Source organism: Primulina eburnea, chromosome 18 (genome assembly GCF_022965805.1).
Source record: "Primulina eburnea isolate SZY01 chromosome 18, ASM2296580v1, whole genome shotgun sequence".
NCBI classification, from domain to species: Eukaryota; Viridiplantae; Streptophyta; class Magnoliopsida; order Lamiales; family Gesneriaceae; genus Primulina; species Primulina eburnea.
This window is the reverse complement of record NC_133118.1, coordinates 8,390,781-8,397,450: the sequence shown is the minus strand read 5'-3', so window position 1 is coordinate 8,397,450 and position 6,670 is coordinate 8,390,781. Positions and strand designations below refer to the sequence as shown.

General features: G+C 36.7%; 1 long non-coding RNA gene across 1 annotated transcript; it reads left to right on the top strand.

Annotated features, from left to right (window-relative positions):
• Nucleotides 1-4,972: 4,972 nt before the first annotated feature.
• LOC140818970 (uncharacterized) lies at nucleotides 4,973-6,334 on the top strand. Its single transcript, XR_012115175.1, has 3 exons — nucleotides 4,973-5,097; nucleotides 5,469-5,531; nucleotides 6,280-6,334. It is a non-coding gene; the product is annotated as an uncharacterized lncRNA (long non-coding RNA).
• The last annotated feature ends 336 nt before the right edge of the window (nucleotides 6,335-6,670 follow it).

Sequence of the window (6,670 nt, the reverse complement as noted above, 5' to 3'; positions counted from 1 at the left end):
TGACCATAGATCTGTTTTGCGTGTAACAAACAGTAGTGATAGCTTCAGCCCAGAAGCGCTGAGAGATGTCTGCATCTGCTAGCATTGTTCTAGCTGCTTCTTTTAGAGTTCTATTTCTCCTCTCAGCTACTCCGTTTTGTTGAGGTGTTCTGGCAGCTGAATATTCATGATGAATCCCATGTTCATTCAAATATAACTCAAGATACTTGTTAGTGAACTCAGTACCCCGATCACTTCTGATTTTAATGAAGGTAGTAGATTTTTCATTTTGAATCCTTTTCAGAAGCTTGATCAAGAGGCTACTGGTTTGATCTTTTCCTGCGAGAAATATTACCCAAGTGAATCTAGAAAAATCATCAATAACAACAAGAGTATATTTCATTCCCCCTAAGCTCATGATGGGGATTGGACCAAAAAGATTCATATGCAGTAGTTCCAGACATCTTGAAGTTGATTTGCTATCTTTGTTCTTGAAACTTGATCTTATCTGTTTCCCAAGCTGACAAGCAGAACAAACATGATTTTTAACAAAATTAATATCAGGTAATCCATCAACTATATTCTGCTTTTTGAGATAATTGATTGACTTGAAATTCAGATGATTCAATTTCTTGTGCCATAGCCAGTGTTTATTGCTAAGAGAAGCAACTAAGAATGTAGGAGTATTGACATGATTTGAGTTCCAAGAGACTCTGTAAGTATTGCCTTCTCTTTTTCCTGTTAACACAGTAGTTTCAGCAGAATCTCTAACTATACATGAATGCTTCTGAAAAGTTACAGAATAACCATTATCACATAGTTGACTAATGCTGATTAGATTATAACAAAGATTGTCAACTAATAGCACATCATTGATAGTTATGTTACCATGGATAATCTTACCCTTACCCATGGTTTTACCTTTTGAGTTGTCTCCAAAAGTTATCTTTGGTCCAGTACAACTCACTATCTCGGAAAGTAGGTTTTTCTGTCCAGTCATGTGTCTGGAACATCTACTGTCCAGATACCATGTAGAGTTACTGATTTCTGATTTCTTCTATTGTTCCTGCAAACACAAATTTTAGTATCTGGTACCCAAATGTATTTGGGTCCAAGCCTTATCAGTCCTTTGGGGACCCACATTTGTACAATTCTTGGTGACCTTGTACTTCGGGTATCCAAAGATGTGTGTGCAGTAGAAGATCTGTTATTTCTAATAGTATGCAAATTAAAATGTTGTTCCTCCCTTTTGTTTCTGTTTTCCAGTCTGTATCTCTTCTGAACAGGTTTAGAGTTGTAGTACTGGTGGTTTTTAACCTTCATAGGATGTTGTCTTCCAGAGTTGAATTCTTTTCTGAATCTAGAACTCTGGTCAACTTTTCCTTAGGTTTAACGTAACCCAGACCATAGTGCATTCTTCTGTTCATCTGATTTACATTCCTTTCAACTGAAGCAGTAGGTACCTCTGGTTCCTGTACCACACTGGATTTCACAAAGTGAATGTATTTCCCTTTGCATATATCCAGTGTTGGCTTAGTATTAGTTTCATAAGTGCCTTCATTATTACAAAAACCGAGATCACTCCTATCTCCTGACTGTTTTTGTAATTCTTGCATCTTTTCCAATGAAACAGAAGACTTGTTCCAAGCATTTACCAGTAGCGACAACTTCTGGTTTTCAGAAAGCACCTTCTGGTAATCTGCTTTGGCTCTTTCATTCTCAGTTATTAATTTACTCATTTTAACTTGTAAATCACTACAGCTGTCTACTTGCAAGCAAGTTAACTTACTGTTCTGATTCTTTAAGTTCTGATTTTCGATCTTAACTTCTTCAAATGATTGAGAAAGTCTGGAATACTCTTTTACCATTTCATGTAGTGCATTAATCAAATCATTTCGTGTAAATTCATTTGAGTCAAAATCAAATACCTCTTCAAATGTTGAGGTTGAGTCATTGTCTGCCATGAGACATTTGACTTCTTCTGCATCACTATCACTGGAATGACTTTCTGAGTCAGATGACTCAGAACTAGAGTCCGCCCATTTGGATTTTTTTCTTTTTTCGGCAATCATTGCTTTTCGATCTCTTCTGGTCTTTTTGTCATTTCTCTTGTGATCCTTTCTCTTTTGGTCATCCTTCTTTGGTTTAGGACAATCAGCAATGAAGTGACCTATCTTTCCACAGTTAAAGCATCCCATATCACCAGATGGTGAATCTTTCTTGAAGTTTCGATTGGGACCCTGATAAGTTCGATGGTTCTTCTTCATGAACCTGGAGAATTTCTTTACAAATAAGGACATAGCATCACTACAGATTTGTTCAGCAGTCTTCTCCAATGTATTGTCAATGATCACAGTAGGTAATGCCTGAGGTGCAACTGCAGCATCAGTAGAAGAGGTAGTGGCAGTAGCAGTAAAAGCAGTAGCAGTAGCAGCAAGAGCCTTGGTAGGTAGGCTTGAAGACTCTTCTCCACTTCTTACTTCCAATTCGAACTCGTAAGCTTTCAGATCTGTAAATAAGTCGTGCAGTTCCAATTTGTTCAAATCTTTGGACACTCTCATAGCCATTGTTTTAACATCCCATTCTCTGGGTAAGGCTCTCGTCACCTTGAGGGCTATCTCTCTGTTGCTATGCTCTTTCCCAGAGCTGTTAGCTCATTAACCAGGCTAGTGAATCTTTCATCAAACTCGTTTAGAGTTTCACCAGCTCTCATTTTTAGATTTTCGAACTTCTGCATTGCTACAGACAGTTTGTTTTCTTTCGTTTGCTCATTTCCTTCACATATCTGGATGAGCTTCTCCCAAATATCCTTTGCAGTAGAACACATTTTGATCTTGCTAAAAGTGTTCTTGTCGAGAGTTTTATACAATATATCCTTCACCACATTATCAAGGTTGGCCTTTTTCTTATCTTCACTGGTCCATTCACTTCTTGATTTTTCAACCATCTGTGGTGCACCCTCAGTAACAGCAACAGCTGTATTAGGCTTTAATATTTTCAGTGGACCATCTGTGATGACATACCACATGTCATCATCTTGTGCTGCAAGATGAGCTTGCATTCTGATCTTCCAGTCATCGAAATCTTCCTTAGAGAACATAGGGATCTTGCTGAAGTGTGCCATTTGTTGTAGTTTTTCACGAACAAGAGTAACCTGCCCTGATACCAATTGTTGAGGATCGAAGTTGAGTTTAGAAGGGGGGTTGAATAAACTCTACTCGTTTTTCTTTCTTTTTGGATGATGTACTAAAATCCTGTTAAGGATAGTAGTTTATCTTGTGCGTATACTTTCACCTGATTACAATAAAACATGCGGAAACAATCTGATGAAGTAGTTGAAAGACAATAAAACAGTAGGCAACAGTTGTTTATGGAAGTTCGAAGATAAACTCTTCTACGTCTCCCCTTCTCCTGTTTCTAGAAGGTATAACTAAAAGACTTTGGATATTACAGTACAGCTCTTGTACACACCCACTTCAGAAGGACTTACACCTCAGCCTACTGAAACTCTTAGTTACTCAACTCACAAAAATGCGAAACACAAAGTTCTGAAAAGACTCTTTTCAGATTACAGACTCTTCCTGATAAAGTATACGTGATGTAAAGATTGTGAAGAATGTAAGAATCAGTAGCACAAGATGATCTTCGAAAGATCAGATATTAGCTATGAAGCGTGTGCTACTTTTCTTTGTGTTGAACTTTAAGTACTCAAGGAATTTCGAGATTTGTCTGATAAGAGATAATAGCTTTGTTCCTTGAAGAATAATGTTAAGCGATGAGTCGTATAGTAGAAGGATTTGATCCAAGTATATATAATCGACTGAGTTCAACGTTCATAATCAGAGGATGTCTTCAGATAGCTGATACAATCAGCTTTATTACCAAAAGAGGTTCCTGCAGAAAAGCTATAAAACAATCAGTTTTGTTTTATACTTAATTGGGTAAAGTGAATTAAATGACTCCGTATAGTATTTAATGTTGCAATTAATACTAGTACTAGGAACTCTTTCACGGTAACAATAAAGGTAGCAACGTTAGGAAACGTCCTCTACTGGTTTTGTATTACTATCCTTTCTACTGGTTTAGTTTTATTAGACCAGTAGCTTCTGATAAGTTAGTCTACTTTTCTGGTCTGCTGTTTTTAGTTAATCATCGCCACAATAAAATTCATGTCTAACATAAGGTTTGGTTTAACTCGAGATTAAAACGCATTAATACGTCACATATAAAGATTAATTTAAAAGTTATAATTTTAAGCTAAATAAAAATGTAAGAAAATTCATGTAGGTTTAAGAAATTATTTGGGTCATGTTAGAGTCAATGAAATATGACATGTTGAAGGATGTGAAGGGATTGTGACTACTACATGTTGGAAATATCGTGAGGGTTATGGTCCCAGTGGGAGCCCGACGATCGTGTTTCTTTGGATACGGATACGAATACGTGATACGAATACGAATATGTTAATACGTAGGCCAAGGTCCAGTTGACCGGTGAGAGTGTTGCTGGTGTCCCCGCCGCCCAGTACTGTGGTTTTTTTTAGATGGATCCATCGCCCAATACGTTTAAGAATACGAGTCACAATCACTATTTTCGAAAATGTTTATGTTTATGCATCTTCTTGAAAACGATATTTTAAGTACAAGTATTTTTCACTATTATATGTTAACTGTATTACATATTACTCGTTATCAAGAATATGACGTGTTGAGTCTTTAGACTCACTAGGTGTGTGTAATGTCCGAGATTACAGAAATGATATTATTTTAAACCGAGATTATTGAATTAGAGAATTATGGAGTGTTGAATTATATTCCAAGATGTTTGAACTTATTTAGGATTGAAATTGAATCGAAAAGATTGAATAGGGGCCGATTTGCAAATAGTGAAAAGTAGAGGGACTAAGGTGAAAATATGGAAATTTGAGTGGGACACTTGTCTTCACCATGTATGGGGACACTTTGATTCCTTCAAATTCAGAACAAGAACCGAAAATTCCATAGAAAAGTTTCCTCAAGTTTCTTCGTACCATAGTTTTGTGATTTTGGCAAATCCGTCTATCAGAATTTAAATCCGGACACGGTACCGTACTCCTCTCGACACGAGCTACAACTGGGCGTAAGTTTCATTGAGTTTTATTATCATTTTGAATTATGATGTTGATGGAATTGAATATATTTCATATATAGTGTTCTTGATATACTAGACACCGTAGAATCGAAGTCAGAATGAAGAAGGGATTGATTCTGGAATTATTATGATTTTCTGATTATATTGATTGAGAATTGAATAGATTTGAGTTATGGATTGATTACAAATTGTAATGGATATGGGTTATGATTTGTAATTAATATCTGGTGATATGGTATTGACGGGAATACTGAGATTGTGCCGTTATGCCGCTGATTTGAGTTAATTCAGATTAATCAGATTCAGAGTTGAATTGAGAATAAAATATTGATATTATGATTCTTGATATATCGTTTCAGATTTACAGAGACAGTCTTGAGTTCAGAACTTCGATTGCTTTAGACCGAGACTATAAACGAAAGGTATAAGTCAATGTGGTATTGGGAGATGGACTTGAGTCGGTTTAGACTTGGGTTTCCCTAAATCACATACTTTACTTTATTGCATTGATTTTGCACGTGTTAATTGATATACTTGCTCTCTTGATATATAGATAGCAGGTATCAGATTACTTGTTCTCTTGATAGATAGACAACAGGTATCAGTCGAGTAATCTTGTGACAACCGTGCCTGATAGTGGTGGGATCGCCACGGGCACATTGCACAATGTCACAAGATAGTATAGAAATCTTGGGACGGAAGTGCCTGATAGTGGCGGGATCGCCACGGGCACATTGCACGATGTCTCAAGATAGGATGCTAGCGATAGAGCTACAGTCCATGACGGTTAGGTCAGGACACCGGATGTTTGTTATATCGAGTAAATAGGATTGATATTCTTCTATTACGGAATTCGATATAGGAACACCATATTTGGTTATATCGAGTAATAGGAACAGAGTTCCTTCTATTACGGAATTCGATATAGGAATACCACATTTGGAAACCGGGATCCCTAGACTAGGATTGAGTCTAGTCTGAATGATAGAGTTATGATCATTGTCGACAGTCTATGAGTGTTTATGTTCAGATTTTGATACATATATCTGTTACCTGATTACATGCTTTATATTTGTTTATATGATTGCATGTTTCGTTGATTTATACTGGGATTTATTCTCACCGGAGTTATCCGGCTGTTGTCTTGTCTGTATGTGTACATGACAACAGGTGGGACAAGATCAGGGTCCAGAAGATGAGGAGAGATCGTGATAGAGTGGAGACTTCGGAATTAGATGTATATAGGGTTTTGACACTTGATATTTAGATGTTGAACCTTAGTTTTACTGATTTGTAGACGATACAGGACTTGTACTTTATTTTATACTGAGTTGTATATTAGTTGATTTCACTACGTTCCGCATTTACATTTAAAAAGAAAAATTTAGACCATGTTTTATAATTGATTAATTAGTCCCAACGATGATTAAGAACTTGATTAGCGTCCGGGTCCCCACAACAGGTGGTATCAGAGCGATAGATCCTTTAGACTGAGATAGAAGAGAATGAGCGGGGTAGATTGAATTTTCTTTCCTTGCATGTGATTGCTAGCATGAGATTT